Source organism: Psittacula echo (genome assembly GCF_963264785.1).
Source record: "Psittacula echo genome assembly, chromosome: 4".
NCBI classification, from domain to species: domain Eukaryota; kingdom Metazoa; phylum Chordata; class Aves; order Psittaciformes; family Psittacidae; genus Psittacula; species Psittacula echo.
In genome coordinates, this window is record NC_137738.1 from 58,651,333 (window position 1) to 58,668,638 (window position 17,306).

Sequence of the window (17,306 nt, forward strand, 5' to 3'; positions counted from 1 at the left end):
AAGAATTTTTATTAACATATATAAAATGATTGTACTGTCCCATTATGATGCTGACAATGTCTCTGCTGGAGATTATCAGCCTGTTTGGGGCACAAAGTTTCAAAAAGGTGTAATCAGACAGAAACAAAAATGTGAGGGTGTAGGAAACACGACCTGCTAGGAAAGGTTGAAGCTTGATCAGTCCAGCAAAAAAAAACCCAAAACACTAAAGAGCCTTTAAGGCCAAAAGAGATGCAAAAAGCGAGAAAATTAATTAGTCATATGTTCTTTGGAGATAGCACAAGAGTAATTCATTTTGATTGCAGCAAGAGAGACTGAGGGTTGGTGCTAGAGACAGGTTCCTCTAGCAATAACGACAGTAAACACTGGAAAAGGTTGCCTAGGCAGGTTGTGGAATATCCATCACTCTTGGTTTTTAAGAGTGATTTGACAGATGCAAGTTGGGAATCATTCTGGTATAGCTGGACCTGCCTTTGGGCAAGGACTGAGGACAAGTTTATTCCTCAAGGCACCATCCAAAGCTATTTATTTAACACTTGGTGATAATATGCCTCATAGACAGAGAGGATTAAATACTACAAACAAAAATATCTGAAGAGTGGGGAAAATAGCCTTGGACATTGACAAGTTTTGGGGAGGTAAATGTGTGCTTTACTCTTCAAAGAGTCATCTCTTCTGCTTTTGTTTTGTATAAGGTTGTTATAAGTGATCACTTTGTAGGCAGCATTAAGAATCCTGTTGACTTCAGAAAGGTCACTTAAGGGGAATAAGCTAGGTGGGTGCTGGAGTAATTTCAGATACCTTACTGAGTTTCTCATATCTGTCCCAGTGGTGGGCCTCATGAAAGGAAGTGCATCTACTGCCTGGCAGAGCAAAGGGTTGTGCTGTAAAGTGTTCAGAATATTTTTTAAGACACTGAAAGCTTGAAGTAAAAGATTTGGGGGGTTTGTTTATCTGTTTGATTTAACAAAAAAAATCCCAAAACAAAATACACACACACAGAAACCAAAAGCAAACCAAACAAAACACAACCAAACAACAACAAAGAATAAAATAGGCACACAAAAATCCCAGCTCCAGGAGGCAGAACTGAAATTTAAGGACCATGTGCAGAAATGAAGAGAGACTTAAGCTAGCCATAAATGTCTATGCTAAAAATATTAGAGATGTGATCACAGTTCAGGTCATGGAGTTTCAATTTATCATGTCTCATGCTACACAGAAGGATTTCAGAGTATCCAGTAGGTGGGAAGATTGATGGGTTATCTCACTGCCCACAGGGGAAGAGTGTCTGTCATGCAAGGCCAAAGGACCATCTTTCAGAATTCCATCTGAATGGAATTCAGAACTTTTTCTTTATGTCTTAAATTATCCAGTACTTCTTGCATAAGCCTCCTAAATCTTCTTCACTGTAAAATCCAGTACCACATCCATCATCTTAAGGTGCCTTCCCCAATAGCAGCTCATTAACAGATTTTCCAAATTCTGACTTCACTGGTGTACAGGATTTAATGAACTGTTGAGATTCAAAGCAGAATTCAGATGATGGGAAAATTGAGGTCTAAAACAGCAAAGACATAAGATGAAATATTTCTAAGGGCTTCACAGCCTTTGTTTCTGTGAATATTCTCATCTACGCTAGTACAAACTGGGAGCAACTCCACTAAATATAGCGAGTGCACATCAGTGTAGTCCCACTGTGACATTATGATCGGTCCTGAAAGTGCTCTCATCAATTTTCATTTGGATGCTACCTTTTTGAAACCCTCTAGCAATAACTGGTAAGAAAACAACTTAAATAAAGGCACTTCACAGTTCTACTCACCACAGAATGACACTTTTTAAAAAGAGATTACCTATATTTTTTCATTTATGAAACTGGTGTGCTTTTCAAATGCATAGAGCAAAGTCAAAATACTTAATAAAGCATTTACAAGATGAATATTGCTAGCACGGGCATATTGTATGAAAAGTGTCTAAGTAGATGAAAAAACAGAATTTGAGACCTTTTGGGTAGTCTGGAGATAAAGAAGCAAAGGACTGCTTAAAATGACATACAGGCTGTTTTAACAGTCAGGATTTTCAAGCCATGGGAAGTGGACTTCTAATAGCAATTAATGCTTCCCTTTTCTTTCCAATATGCTCAAATCTGTCATAAATAGCAAAGTTCATTCAGAAGCAAACAAAAACTTAGGGAAATCCCCCTGTATTTTGGTACTAGTGTAAGCCTTAAACTCAGGTCTCACCAATGGAATGGTTTGTACATTTTAAAATAACTTTAAATTAGGAAACTTTTCTATCAAGCTTTATATATGTGTGTATATTTATGTGTATATATGTATATATAAAAGTATCTCATAAACCACATGCAACTTAGTAATTTTTTTTTCCAACTGGAAAGTTTAACAGGCCTGAGTGCAGTTTTAAGTTTTTAGGGTTTTTTCTTGAAACAGAAAAGTAGGGGTTTAGTCCATTCAGTTTAAAGTGAAAGCATAAATAACAAGCAGATCTAAATCACAGCCTAAATCTCCCAAGTTAGTGTAACAAACAACTGGAGGGGAAGGGAAGAAAAAATAAAGAGAATGGCTTTGTGTCTAAATGACAGCAGTAGCGGAAGATGAATAGAGAAAATTGAATGCTGTGTGTTTGTATTATGTAGAATAATTTATAGGGTTTGAAAGTCATTGAACTCTCTTACCATTGATATATGAATACCTTTGATGGAGGAAAAGACCCTTGGTGAAGAATAAAGAAATTACTAGATTTCAGTACTCAAAAAGTGTGTATGAAATACCCATGCTGCATAACAATAAAAATCACAGATCGTTATAAATAAGTACAATTAGTCATAGTTATATAAATGTAAGTATACATTCAATTTGTGTGTACATATTAAAGGGAAATACATTAAGAGAGAAAACTGCTTTTCAGAGTAAGATGTAGCGCACTGAGCAAAATTACAGCACAAATAGGAAATGTCTTTCACAGGAGAAAGCCTGAGTACCTGAATTGCAATACAGGACCCGGGAGCTGCCAGCATGAACTATATTGGGCTGAGGACTGACCACAGCGCATGTTTCTCCTTCTTGGCCATCAGTGAGGGTGCTAACACTGACGTCCCGTACTCTAGTGGCAGCTTCACTTCCGTAGAAGTGCAGATGGCTGATTCAGTGTACAGTAACTATTGGAGTCAGAGTCAAACACAGTAATTTACCTTTTTTGCTTTTTCTCCTGCTTCATTTGGTACAGTGAAGCACTTCCAACATCCTGCTGCACAGTCCAGGCATCCAGGCCAGCTTGCTCATACGTTTTTAACACTAAACTGAGGCTGCTCAGATGAATGTGAAGAGGTATCTATAGGCAAGGGTCTCCTTGGTCCCCTACCTTTTTTATTAGCTCTGTCAGGTATCCTGGAGTCCCCTGAATTTGTGCCTGAGCCTTTTATTACTAGTCTAAGTCATGAATTGGTCAAGTTCTGCACAGCTACGTCCACCACTCCCTTTATTCTTATGCGAATGTTTAAATATGAAACATGAATGTTGTTGTTACTATATATGAGATACATCTTCGGTGGTATTTATTGGATGTTTTGAGCATCTCACCCAGCTTTTGACTGACCAAGCAGACCAACAAAATAGTTCTTGAGAGCTGTTTCTAGCATTTAATTTGTAAAAAAAATAAATTAGCAGCTTTTCATAAAGTTACTAATTTAAAACAGAAAAAATAAACTTGCTACAACTTGCTCTCTTCCTTCCTTGCAACTTTGAACCTCTTCCATAATTGTTCTAGCACAGATTGTATCACTGTCAATAACTAATCCCTAGACTGGACAAAGACAATTGTAGATACGCAACGTTATACCAGCTAGCGCATTTCCTGACTGTAGTTCCAAGACAACTTTGCTCTTTGGTGTCAAATTGGTGCAACTGCTAGGAAAGCTGGCTGGGTTTGTAATCCTGCAAAGGCCCCTCTACACTTGCAGTGTAAGTTTATCTCGGGTAAGCCCAGTGAGCATGCCAGAGTCAGAACTACCATAGAAATAGCAACCAGCTCTGGAAGCATGAGAGAAGGGTGGAAGAATGATGGGTACCTCCTGTGCTCCTTCCCCACACAGGAAGAGAAGGTTCAGGTCTGAGCCCTTTGTGCAACGGTGGCAAGGACCAAAAGCTTTTCAGAAGACTCTTTTTCAACAGCCAGGCTCACTGCAAATTGGGATATGTATTACGTATAAGCAAGGCACTATTCAAACACTGTTTTTCTAGGTCTGTCCAGGCATAGTACCTCCTACAGACATCTTTTCATCTCAGGCCACAAGCTCATAATCCTCTCCAATGGTAAAAGGAAAGAGAGACCTTTCACACTTTCTGTAAGGATGCTGAAGAAGAAGCAGCTCTGCCCCTCCTTGTTGCCCAGGGAGTGAGCAACAGCTGGATCAGATGTGCTTCTTATTCTCAGATTTTTACACAAACAGCACAGCAGACCTCCACAAAGAACTCCATCTAGCAAAGCACATACTTGTCACCACGGCTGCTGACTTCAAAACTAATATTAAGGAGAACAGGAATTAAATTCTGTTAATGGTATGGACAAAATAATTATTATGGGCAAGTTTCAGTTTCTACCTAGGTGAGCCCTTCATTCTTAGTGTCTGCCTTTCTTTTCCAAGTGAAACTTACATTTAGCACCTCTAGTTGCTTTTACAGTTAGATCTACTCCAAAGAGCATAGCATTAACATGCCTGAACCCACCAGATGCCAAAAGTCTTGATCCAAATTGCTGGTTCATGGCATGAGGCATATGAAGCACCCAGCAGAAATCTTTGTCTGGGTTCCTGAAGCAGCACAGCTTCACCCAAGTAGCACGTTAGTTCAAAAAAAGCAGCAGGATGATATGGCTCTCCCATTGCAGAAGAGTTAATGGGATGCTAACTGGTGGAGCTCTGCAGTGTGCTGCACTGCAGCGTTAAGTAGCAATATCCTCAGCTTCCTAGTGCCATTAATACTGATTAGATCTTGTGTTTCTGCACTTAGAAAAGATGTGGGACACAACACAAGTATTGTGCCAGCAACAGCTCAAAAGCATAGCCCAGACCAAAACAAGGGGAAGAAGACACAGATTGACAATTTTCTGGATATTTGGGGATTGTTTATGGAGGGTTTCCCAGCTCTAATATTTCAGTGATGGCATTTGGCAATGCGTGCTTTGCAGAGAAAACCATTCACAGAGATTCAGGAGAAGACTGTGAGTAAAGGGGACGCCACACATGGTGTGATATAAAATACTAGTTTTACCTAACTGATCCTGTTTCTCTGCATCCATGAGATGTTTGTAGTCAACTTCCTTTTTTTGTCTCACTGTGCTGAACCTAGGAATTCCCTTTTCCCTACAGAAACTGACTCAGTGGGCAATTAACATGACTTTTTGCTCTTTTTGTGGGGCTGAGAATCTAGTCCATTTGACTCCAAGCATTTGTGAGGTGTTGAAATACAAGCCTTTGAAAATTAGATTACTCTGTTAAAAAATCAGCTTTCACTTAAAATATTCCAAAACCAAGGACGTCCAAGTAAATTTTGCATGCCTCAAAGCACAACAATATAACAGGCTTCAAAGAGAAAAGGGAGACTCCTGGCTTGAGATTTAAATTTTCCTTTCTTTAAATAATAAAAATATTTCTCAAAGTATGAACCTCTTGGGCACCATCAAGTTATTTCACCAAATAATTCATTGAAGAACGTTAGCTCTACTGCTGCTGTTTGAAGTGTCAGAGGTTTCTTTGCCTGAAATGTCCTGCTACTCCCAAGGATGGAGAAAAGAAGAGCGCAATGCTGTTTCAGAGCACAGTGGATTAAAACCAAACCAAACAGTCCTTAATAAGGAGATAACAGTGAGGGAACTCATTCTAACAGATTCTAGAGAACTGTAATAGCATATTGCCATCCATAGTAGGGTAAGGCTCTGCTCCCTTCCTATGCACAAATTGCTTGATTGCACTTACTGCCACAGTTTGTTTCCTAATATTCAGCATGACATTTCCTGTTTCTAGCCTTGGGCTTAAGTGAGTTTGATCCAGCCTGCCCTGAAATTAATGGAAAGACTGCATTTATTTCAGTGTCCCCTTTTTCCTCTTGCTGCAGCCTGTTGGCTGCTCCAGTGATTTCTCTCACTTTTCATTTTGGCTGGCCTTCAAGTCTTTCCAAAACATCATGCCTCTTGTTTTGTACACAGGCAGCGGCAGGAAGAGGAAGAGACAAGATAATAAGCTGTTCACTTCAATCCCTTTCCATGTGAACTGGCCAAGGGGCACAGAGTGGTTCACGTGGCAGTGGTGGAGGGAACGAGCCAGGCCCCCCTTTCCAGGCAACCCTCAGCAGTCACCCCAGCCTCCTCCACTACTCCCACTCTGATGCAGTTGCTAGTACCAGCATAGTGCTACACTGCAGCTCTCAGCATTTAGTGTAGTCAAACACTACACAATGTGTAGTCAAACACTACACATTGAGTTTTTGAGGTCCCTAAGTGCGATTCCACATCCAGTCCTGATATAATGCCCCCTACTTTGGTGACTTTCCCTGTAACATTTGATTTTGTCCCCAAAAAATGAGATAGAGTGTGAATACTGTTCCTTGATTACATTATGGTACTTACCCTACTACCTACAGAGACAATATCACTTTGGGTGACCTGTTTGCTTGGCTGCAAGCTCCCTGGGTTTGTGAGGTATTGTAAAAAGTCAGGTGTACACTTTCCAGGTACGCTATACTGAAATATGCATCAGGTTTTTCTCCCATTGACAGTCAATGGCCTTGCACTTATGGTGCTGTGGTATTTAGTCATTATGGGCTGATACATTTTGCCTGGTTTTATCAAATTAACATACATTCTCAGAGGACTATAGCTTGTTCACATTGCAGGCTTTGGCCCATAGGTGCTTTCCTTTCATCGTATTTCTTGCTATAACTATTGCTGCTGTTTTCTGGAGCTGAGTACCAAAGCTATATATTCGTCTTGACAGCAAGCATTTTTACCAGACTGCTGTTAACACTTTCTGCAGGGAACGTTTCTCCATCCAGAAATGGCTTGACATATGTTTTCTTTTTAGCAGTTTTCCTTAACGGGGCTACAGCATTTTTAGGCAGTGATTAAGCTTTGTCATTGTAACATGATGGTGACATAGAAGTCCTCTTCCAAGGTAAATCATCTGAACAGAGTGGCCTGAGTCAGGGCCATTATCTGAAAGCAGTGAGGATACCAGGCCTGCTGAAATGATTCCTGCTGTGGTCAGTGCAGTGTCTGACAGTTGCCTGCTCCCCAGCAGCCCAAAAGACAGGCCACAATGTGTGCACAGACAGGGAGAGATGAGCAGCCAAGGCAGTTTCAGGGCCTCAGTTAGGTCAGCTTTGTTAGGCAGCAGTGGAAAGCATCTGCAGCATGGATAAGTGGGAATGAGCAAAAGTTAAGTTTTGTCTGAGGCACTTTACACAGGGACTGACTCCTGGTCTCAATTTCCAAGTGGAACAGACTAGATCATGTTCACTCATCTGTGGGGTAGGCACCTACACAGAAGATTGTTCTGAAGAAAGCTACATTTGAGTCATCCAAGAGAAGCCAGGAGTGACAATTGAACAGTGTGGACAGCATGCTATCAATGCTCAAATTCATTCCCACACTATCACTTATTTAGAGCACAGATAATCTAAACACTATGTCCATTTCATCAGCTTTGGGTTGGTTTTACGTATTCCCATGATACAAAACTGTGTACCAGGTCTTTGATATCCCTGGTCATGTCTGCCAAACAGGGACATCTCCAGGTTTTTGGAGACACACTTCAGTTTCAGAAGGCACTCTGAGGAAGTTTCTGTAATCCAAGCACTGGGAGCCAACTGTCTTGAACTATGATGCTATCTTGTATGTTCAGACTGCCTCGATAATTCAAGTATTCTATGCATGTGGGTGGGAGCTCCCCTTTGGCACGTGCCCAGCTCTACAAAATGATAGATATGAGCACTTGTTTCATATGGTTTGTTCTCAGATTCCTTTCAGATGCTTTGTTGACAATGGTAAATAATTGGCTTGATTGCTTTCTGTGCCTTTCTGTTATACATTTTTTTCTAGCAATTTGAGGATCACACATTTTGGTTCATTTGCTGTACTTTCATGACCAGGAAATGAAATGAGCCATGTATATCTAAGTCCCTCTTTTCATTGTGTACTTCAAAAATGTAGCATTGCAGTTTCAGCATCATGGACAGACACTAGCAATAACTCCTTTAAAATGCTCTCTAGTGATTCAGTGTTGTTTTCTACTTCGATAGCTTTACATCCCCTAACTTAATGATGAAACAACTCATGGTAAACACAGTAGCTAGACATTTTTTCAGTATAGGTGACTCTTGGTTCTGTGGTGATAATGAACGCAGTCCAAAAGCTGCCAGCTGTTTCTACTGTAGGAATTAGTGCTCCAAAATACAACTCATTAGCGTTACATCATGTGGTTGCCTTTTCTTTTACACTGCCGTATTTGGGGACAGGATAAATGATCACCTGTCCTTGGTGATATGCAATAGCTATATGTGTTAACCACATCTCTGTAATCTTCTTTTTCTTCAGAGGTCAGCAGCTGTCTGGTGGTGGGGAAACAGCAGAAATAATGTCTGCTAGTTTAAAAGCTTAATATTAAATGCCTTCAGAAATAATATTTAGATGCAGCTCTGTTGCTTTTACCTGTTTGGCACATAATCCTTGGGAGGTCAGCAAATGCCTGTGAAGGACATGACAGAAAAGTACATTCTATTGTGTCTTCAGCAAAATTTTAATCCATTTCCTGAACTCTTTCAAAACAGGTTGTGTCCATAATCAGCTCCATTTGCTGCCATGTGATTTCCTTGTTGGTGCAGCAGAAGGTTGTATCTACTCCCACAGACACAGTTAGTTGTAGATCCAACTAATCCCACTCCTGTTGTTGATGGGCATTACTCCTTCTGCAGGTGGAATCCTAAATGCCATCACCAACTTTCTTTATCAAGATGAGGCATATAATCTTGCAGGGGAGCCATATGACTTACCTGAGTGCTCTTGCCATTACCACTGTTTGCCACGAAGCACTGGGAATTGTTCTGCTCCTCCAAAGCAGATAAGCCTCCTCCAGGAAGGTATTTAGTCATGAACTCCAGTTGTCTGCAAATGTGCAGCTTGTCTGGCTATGGTGCTTGCCCAGCTTTTCCTCACACAGTCATAGCATGGGGAAAGTGGTAGCATACTCAGGGAAGTGTTCAGGGACCTCTGAAAAGGCACTTTTGGGCACAGTTTGTTTGATTACCAGCCAACTCTCATAAGCTCTCAAATGAAAGAAGTGCTGAAGAGAAGCAAAGCATAGGCATCTGAAAAGAAAGAGCATCCTTTTGGGTAGCAAAAGTGCACAAGAGAAGGGTGCAGCAAAACACTCATGCACAGAGTTATCACGATCTGTGTAACAAAAGATGTTTATCCTGCCCAAGTTGATACAGTCATTCACGTGGTGACACCCACAACAGCCCTGTTAACCTCACCCTCAAGGGACTCAATAATGATGGCAGCTTGAATTTTATACCATCCTATCACCATTACAGTACTCTAGCTGGCTCTGGTTGACTGAGTTTGTCTCTCGAACAGCGCTGAGGAAGTCTTTATACTTCACACATTTACTACTGTCCTACTACTTGTTTTGCATTTGATTTCCTGAGGGTTTTTTTTTGTTTGTGTCACAGGGTTTGATTTGTGACAAGGTTTTTTTATGCCATTTTGTATTTGTGTGTTGAAGTTGCCTGAGGTTTGCAACAGCATTTCTTTTTCCACACCTTTGTAGTGCATTAATATTATGTACCTGCAAAATCTCACTCTTGGTCTCACTTCCTGCCTCCTTGACGATGTTGGTTTATATATTTTCTTTTCTCACTACATTTGATCTCAATGACCTCACTTTCCATGATTATTTTATTAAAAGCCTTTATGCAGGGCACCCTTTATTAACCATCAGATTATTCATGTTTCCCTTTTAATTTCATTTGTCTATTTTTTTACCTTTATGCATTTGGGTTTTGCATTCATATGGGTGCATGTTATCTATCTTCTACTTAGTGGATTAATAGTTCTAGGTCTGGTCCATCTTGAATTTTGCATTCACGTGGGAAACTGTGCGTTACCCTTACATACAGCTCCAGCTTTTGGAGGTTTGTTGAGGAATCTTCTTTCAAGTCTTTCAAAATCTTATATTTAAATCCTTTCAGATTTGATAATCACATGAATCTTGAACTGTCAGCAAGATGATTATCTGTTCCAGCCTTTTGGTTGCATGTGCAGAGCAGATACTCTTTCTGAGTGGAAACAGTCTCAGAGAGTGTTTAGATCTTCACTTGGGTACTCATCAGCTTAGTGCTGATGCATCTGTTGAGCATGCGGCTGCATGTCTATCTCAGAAAGCAGTGTAGCTGCGTTTATTTTGTTTCTCCTTCTGCCTGGCTTCACTACATCCTATACCTGTTTTCCACTGCAAGTTAGTGTATGTCCAAATGATGAGCATGGTCTATTCATACAGGCAGCTATGGCACAGTGCAATGATTATTGTTTTTCTTCAGCTGAAGGATCCAGAATTCATCCTTAATGATGGACACAATTATAATTCCCAAGCTGAAAAGGCTCCCAATTAGAAATTAAGCCGATGAGTGAGCACGTTCACTTTGGCATTGTCAACTAAATAGTCAATTTAAATACAAAAGGTGAGAACGAGGTAAAATGAGGGCAGTGGCATTCAAACTTGCAGCTCCACAACAGCAGCCAATGTGATGACAGCCAAGGGGATGGCTGCTTGTGGGAGATTCACAGTGAATCACATCCGTTTGCAGGTGCCAGCAGACACATTGTGGGCAAAGAGCACTACTGGCTTGGATGTATTTTCCTTGGAGATAACAGCAGTGGAAAAGGCTCTGATTAATATGCTGAAAACAAATATGAATCTTATTAATCCTTACTTGGAATTCTGTCCAGAAGTCATCATGTCATTAGAAATAGGGTTAGTATCAATAAAGCAGTGTTTCAAGGCCCTACGTATGTGACAGGGATGAATGGATGAGGCAATAGAGTGAAGATAGCCTCTATGAGCATGAGCAGAAATGTGCAGTTTTGGGAAAGAAGGTAAGACAATATATGTGAAGTTGGGGCCCTGCCCCAAACTGTGGGACCACCCACCATGACTCCGTTGTCAGCAGGTAGCTGGAAACCTGCCTGTAAGATACGCACTTTGTACCTTCCTAGTTGTTGTCCCAGACTGATGATCACAGCCACTGCTTCTGGGTGGTAACTCCGCAGCCTCCAGGAGGAGGAGTGCAGGCAGCCAAACAACTCTCCCAACTCTCTAATAAGTTCATTAGCATATGTCTTTGCTAACGATACATATGGAACCAGACTACTCCCATATGACAGATCTCTGGGTTATTTTATCATTAAAAAAACCCAAACTGGGAAATCACATCCAAAAATAGATCAAAAGAACATGAGAAGTGGAAGGTCAAGAGTTCAACAGTTGAGTAGTGCCAGAACTGGGGGGGGGTTTACATAACCTTGCCATATCCTCCCTGAGTGGATGCAGTAGTTAGTCACAGGATCATGGGTCTTTTTTTTTTTCCAGAGAATCCTGACTCATTTGGTGATGTAATAGCCAAAAGGATTAAAGAGAAAAATAGAAATATTGCTTTCCTCACATTCAGGAGGTGGCACTGTGCAGAAATCCAGCCCCATAGTGGAAACAGAATTATTACTTTTCTTTATGAGCTCCTGCCTTACCAGAATATCTCTAATTAATATATAAAAAAAGTAATTAATCTTCATGTTGCACAAGTAAGAAGACATTGTTATCCTCATTTTATATGTTAGGGACAGAAGCATTAAAGTCAAAGTTTTCCCTTGAGTAATATGAGGTATCTTTATGGGGTAAGTTATTTCTTAGCACCTACTTACACTTTAGACCTGAAGAGTGCTATTGCTGGTTCTGTTACACAGTGTGGCTCGAAGACAAACAGTGACAGGCAAGAAAGAGTTTACTTCTATTTTTGTGTATTTGGGGATAATTCTTTGGAAAGGGAATAAAAAGCCCTATGTGGACCTATTTTTTGGAAGACAGAGTGTACGTCTGCAGTTTATCAATGCATCTGCTATATGGTTGATCTCTATAAGTAAGTGAAGAAAGTGATATTTAAGAATAAACTCAGGCTTTTTGCTCCAGGTTTATTTCACCACAGGGAGCCGTTCTTCCCAGCATATCCCTGATGTTTAGCAGAGGGCTACTGCTGACAGCAGGAGGAGGACAATGACGTATCTTTAAGTGTATTAACCATTCTTAATTTCTACAAAATTATATAATGTAATACATACACTGCCTCCTGTATCTCTGAAAAGATACTGTCCCAAAAGAAGTATTAATATATTCCTTGGCCAGATTACAGATGCACCACTGTTCCCAATGTCCTTCTCCTGCAGGCTCCTCACTGTCATTTAAAAATATTTTAACCAAAAGTCAGCACTTTATACCAACTTTCACAGAGAGTTTAAAATGTTCATTTGGGTAAGTAAAAAAAGATATTTTTTCCTTAACTTTAGTAGGATGTGAATTTTAATAACTCTGGAAGTTATGAAAAGATTGGTTTAATATTTTCATGTTATTCCTGGATTTCTGCAGGTAGCCCTTACATGTTGGTTTTTCCCCCTGACATTGTGTAGCTACCGAGAATGCAAACACCTCCAGAGCTCATAAACAGACACTTAACGTTCAGCAAATGCATGATCCCATTTGAAGATGTTACTCTTATAGTTTATCATGTGCTTTGCTGGTTTGGGAAAACCTCTGTGCAGTGTCTAAGGAAACACCTCTTCCAATTTGTGCTTTAGGGATATTCTAGGTCAATATGAAAACCAGGCAGGTATGAACATTGACAGTAGGCCTTCTACAGCAATAAGGAAGACCTCTTCTGTTTATTCTTTAAAGACATAATTGCAATCAAGTTTCTTCTGTCTACCTGCTTCCACAAATGGTCTACTACACAAAATGCAATGTGGTCTTTTCCAAGCCCTGCCAATACCCTTCCTCCAGCTTCCTCATACTAACCTGATTAGCGTTGACAAGCAGGATGGAGAGCTCAGCTCAAACCCTTCCCTTCCACTTCCAGGCTGCTGTTACCACCTCGAAGAGGGTGTCCCCAGGGAGGCGGACCTGCCACCTCAGCATCCCCTTGCACTAATTACCTGTGAGTCAGCTGGACCCATTTAGCACACCCCAGCCAAAACACTTCCTGAAAACACAGTGGGATGTTTCAGGCAAATACCGTCAGCCTCTTAAAATACTGTAGGCAAGTTCAGATACTTTTTTTCCTCACTACTCTGTAATTATTATTATAATATGCTGTACATGACAGGCTATAACTGGTAAAATACACACAGCCAAAACAAATGGAAGCATCGCTGAGTTAGCAATGTAGACAGGGGGGAAGTGTAAGAGAGGCTATAAAATGGTGAAGCCGATTAGTGACCTATTAGCCTGTAATTAGTGTACTGGTTTGAGTGAAGAATTTGAACATGACATTTGATTATCCCTCTGAAACATAGTCTATACCTTCTCTATGGTAAAATAAACTCTTTTTAAAAATAAGCTCTTCTCAGCATAAAGGCTAGGAGGGAAGCTAAAAATAAGATACCTAGGAGCCTGAAAATTTTGTTTCTTTAAACATCTATAATCGGGTTTTAAATGAAAGTGACACGAATGACATTCCCTTTTGAAATTCCCAACCTCTTGAAATTCTTTATATGCATTAGTGTGACAAACTCTGTAGGGTCCTGAAATGTAACGATCAGCAATCACCTACATACGACGTACATGGTCACCTAGACAGAGAAGTGAAGCACTTTTTTGTTGTAAACACACAGCTGTTGACATCCTGGTAGGAAACAAGGTTACATCTGAACCTGTAAAACTGTAATTTTATCAGAAAATCAAATCATCAAGATAAAATAATTCTCTGGTTAAATACTGGCAGACAAAAATTAGATCCAGGCAGGAGAGAGAAATGTAAACCTTAATTATTGAAAACTATTATTATCTCTCTTTGCTATTTCAATATGTTTTATTTAGTTTCTCTGCATCTGTATTTTACATGTCTCTCCTGTTCTTGTTGGATCTTAAACTGTGATTTCTTCAGTGCTAAGGCAGAAAAGCTTTCCAGGAGATGAGTGATGATGAGATGTGCCAATCTGTCAACACGGGAGCATCCGAGGTCATGGGCAGGGTAGTACTGGAGATGGGACCTAAAGCCGGAGTGTGCGGTGCTGTCAGTGGGCGTTGGAGGTGGACGCAAGCACCTTGAGAAACGCTGGGAGGAGTCACGGCATTGCCGAGGACCTGAAAGGAACAGAGTGCACAGAGACCTTTCCAGTCACCTGCTTGTGGAGCAAGGTGGAGGACAGCAAAGCCTGCACGTCGTTGGGTACACTGCAAGACTGGAGCCATAGCAGAGGTGTCCAGCCGTGACGTGGGGACAGCAGGTACACCCCTGGAAGATGGCCATGGCAGGGCTGCCACTCCTCCCGATATGGCCAGCTGAAACACTCTGTGATTAAACGTGAAAACTGGGATAAAACCATAACCCTAGAAAAGACCTGTGTATTTCATTACCATCATTGCCTTATAACCCACTATTGCCAATTTTCCAAGAACTCCCAAGAATTAGGGATAAAAAAATCATAATAGTAAAACAAGACGCCGTCTTTCACAAAGAGGCATAATCTGATTAAGGTTGTTCTCCCATTCATCGGGCTGTCGAGACGCTCAGCTCCCGCTCCCGCCTCCCCGCGGCACGCCGGCGGGGAACACGCAGCGAGGCGCCGAGCAACGGCAACCTCTCTGGCGACGGCAGCGGCTGGCCGCGACCCCCGTCATGGGCTGGCCACCCCTCCTCTTCCTCCTCCTCCTTCCACCTCGCTTCTCTTCCCGGACAGCCCGGGGCAGCCTCCGACACGGCCCCGCCAGGCTGCCAAGGGTCGCCCGAAGAGGCTGCCACTGACTGTTGGCGACAGCCAGCCGCTGCCCTGTCCGCCACCGCGGTCAGCGGGCTCTGAGGGGTTGCCCCGCCTGCCCCGCCTCCCCCTCCGCCCGCCAATCAGAGAGGCAACGTCTGCCGGCCGCGGCTCGCCATAGGCCAGCGGAGCCGCCAGTCTGGGGCCAACCCCGCCGAGGGGCGCGGCTGGGAGGGGGGGGGTGGTTGCCGGCTCCGTGCGGGAGAGCGGGGTCGGGCGGCGGCGGTGGTGGCGCTGCGGTTGCGCCATCTGTCAGGAGCCCCGGTGGGAGGGAGCGCCCGAGCTGCGCTCACCCGGGCGGAGCGGAGCGAAGAGGAAGCGAGGCGGCGGCGGGAGCAAGCAGCACCGCGGAGAGCCCGTGCGAGCTTATCCCTACCCAGGCTGCGGCTCAGCCGCTGCACGAATCCGGCGCCTCCGCTCCCGGCCGGGGCTCGGCGCAGCGAGTCTGCCCGCGGGGAGAGGCAGTAGCGCCCCTCGCTGCGGGCGGGCGGGCGGAGGCAGCCGGCAGAGGAGCTAGCGAAGGAGGATGTGAGTGCGGCGGCGCCGCCCCGGCCCCGCGCTGCGCTGAGCAGAGCTGCCTCAGGTAACGGAGGGGCCGCGGGGAGCAGAAGCGGGAGGATGGATGGATGATGGATGGATGGGTACATGGATGGATGGATGGATGCTGCAGCGCGTTCGTTTCCTTTGTGCGCCCGGGCAGTGATGGGGTGCGGGGGCTCTTGGGGAGGGGAGGCGGCCGCACTGCTGCGGGCATCCCCCACTCACAGACACACCGAAGCTCTGCCGGGAGCCGCTAGCCGCGGCCTGCAGGGCGAGGAGGACCGGGGACAGCGGCCGAGACCTCCGTGCGGGGCTGGGGCAGGCGGGCGCTGAGCCCCTGCGTGCCCGGTGATCGCCCGTGTTCGTGTCCCCCACCCCGAGGACCGCCGGCCGTGGAGAGGGGAGGGGACACAGGACAGGGCTGTATTTGTTGTAGCCGAACTGCGAAAAAGGGGAGGGGGGCGATAAATAAAAAGACCTTCTCTCTTTCTGAAATAAATCGTATAGGATTTGCTCGTCTGTGACAAAGGCCTCTTTCAGGGAAGAAAGAAGGGACGCACAAAATGCCCAAGGGTGGTAGGATGTGAAAAGAGGCTTGTTTCTTGTCTTTCCCCTAGAGCCTCTCTGTTCCTCCCCAGATGAGGCCGCTGAGCTGGTGCCAGTTCCTTTCCAGCCACATTTTAGATTAGCGAGAGATACCAAACACCACACCAAGGGTGCCAGCATTTTGCTGTGTCTGCAGAGCTATAGTGTACTCATCGCCCGACCTCCTTAATAACGCTCAGTTTGGTCTTTGCTTCCTGGGCAACTAGTCTTATTTCTGACCTGTGTGGATTTTGCATGTGTGTGAGCGCTAGGAGAGGGCCAGGGGTCACTTTATGAAAACAAGACCATGATATCTTGGTCCATTCAGCAGTGACGGGGAGGGCAAGGCTGAGTCGGTGCTGGAGGAGAAGGTTTAGGCTGAGTGGAAAGCAATCCTCTGCAGTTGTTCATCAATCACTCTGATATGCTCTGATTCCTAAAATGCTAAATAACAAGTGGGAACAGACCAGGCTTTTGAAATGCATACACAAGACTGGGAATTCCTTTGAGACCTTGTAATTTTCCTCCTTGTATACAACCTCCTTAACTCCCACATCCTTCCCTCCACCATCCCTGCAGCTTTAACAGCATCTCCCCTCACCCTCCCCCGACCCAATTTTCTTTCTTTTATTTTCTTCTTTTTTTTTTCCCTTGATATCTTTTTAACTAGCTCTTTGTGGCCTAAGCTTAGAACAATTGCAGGTGAAGATCTGTTTGTTTATGTGCTGGTGGAGGAAGTGTTTTCATTAGGCTTGACTTGTCTGATCCTCCCATGAGGAGGAACAGTAAGCTAAAGGGACACTGTCAACTTGAAATCCGGAGAATGTGCATGATGAATGGAGCGCTGTGTCCAATATTACACCCACTGTTGAGCTCCCTGCTGGAGATCTGTGGTTTTTATAAGCCTGTCTTCTGACTGTGTGGGTTTGTCATGCAGTGAAGGAGTAAAAACACACTTCAAACAAAGTTCTGTTAAGTGAACAAAGGAGGCCAGAAGAAAAATACCAGAGTGGGAAAGCAGGGAAGGCAGCATCTCCAACTTCTCAGTTACATCTATTACAACCACGGCTTGGCCCAGTTGGAAA

General features: G+C 43.4%; 1 protein-coding gene across 2 annotated transcripts in view; it reads left to right on the forward strand.

Annotated features, from left to right (window-relative positions):
• The first annotated feature begins 15,551 nt into the window (after nt 1-15,551).
• FYN (FYN proto-oncogene, Src family tyrosine kinase) overlaps nt 15,552-17,306 on the forward strand; it is a 142,049-nt gene continuing 140,294 nt past the window's right edge. For both annotated transcript variants that reach the window (XM_080615305.1, XM_080615306.1), the window contains exon 1: nt 15,552-15,679. The gene's annotated coding sequence lies outside the window, so the exon portion shown is untranslated. The remainder of the gene's footprint in view (nt 15,680-17,306) is intronic.